Genomic DNA, 924 nt, shown 5'->3' with positions numbered 1-924 from the left:
ATTGCAAAAGACAGCATAAACTACTGTGGGCAGGAAAATGCAGATTATAAGCAGCAGCAATTACAAATAAAAAGTCTTCGCAAAGGACAAAGCCTGAAAGATATACAGTAAAATGCTAATGGCCGTTGTCTCTTGGTGTGAGTTTGGGCAAATTAATACTTTCCTGTACCTTTAATTTTATTTGTTGATGAGCACGTGTTACTACTTTTGTAAATGAGGAAAAAAGTCCTTTTTATGTTCAAATAAAAGAAGATTTCACATCTCATTTCTTTTTTTTTTTTTTCCTTTTTGTCTTTTTTCGTGTCCAGCAACGGATCGTAACCCTCAGTGTCGCGCCCGTACCGGACCGGGACCAGCAACGGGATCGCAACCCTCGGTGTTGCGCCCGNAGGATCCGAACCCACAGCGGGAGCGCTGCTGCGCTCCCAGCGCCGCACTCTCCCGAGTGCGCCACGGGCTTGGCCCTAGATTATCTTTTAAGTCCATTTTTCCATGAACTTTATGGACTCCCAATTCCTGCCTCCATCCTTTGTACTAATGTTGGCATGTATTTTACTTTTATGTATGTGATAAACCTGCCATACAGTGCTACTGTTTTTGCTTTAGACAGACAATTATCTTTTACAGTGATTTTATGTTTGCCTTCATTTTATCCATTTCTGGAGATTCTCATTTTTATGTGTAAATCCTGTCTGATAACTTTGCCTGATGTCATATTCCTTCTGCCTGAAGAACTTTAACATTTCTTGCAGTATGAGTCCGCTGATAATGAATTCTGTCAGCTTTTGTATGTTTGAAAAAGTCTGATTTTGACTTCATTTTTTGAAAAACATCTTTGCTAGGTATAGAAATTTGGGCTGATTTTTTTTTTTTTTTTTGTCTTTTTGTCTTTTTTCGTGTCCAGCAACGGATCGCAACCCTCAG

Source organism: Galeopterus variegatus, unplaced genomic scaffold (assembly GCF_000696425.1).
Source record: "Galeopterus variegatus unplaced genomic scaffold, G_variegatus-3.0.2 Scaffold174, whole genome shotgun sequence".
Lineage (NCBI taxonomy): Eukaryota > Metazoa > Chordata > Mammalia > Dermoptera > Cynocephalidae > Galeopterus > Galeopterus variegatus.
The sequence above is the reverse complement of the archived record's forward strand: the minus strand, read 5'-3'. Positions refer to the sequence as shown.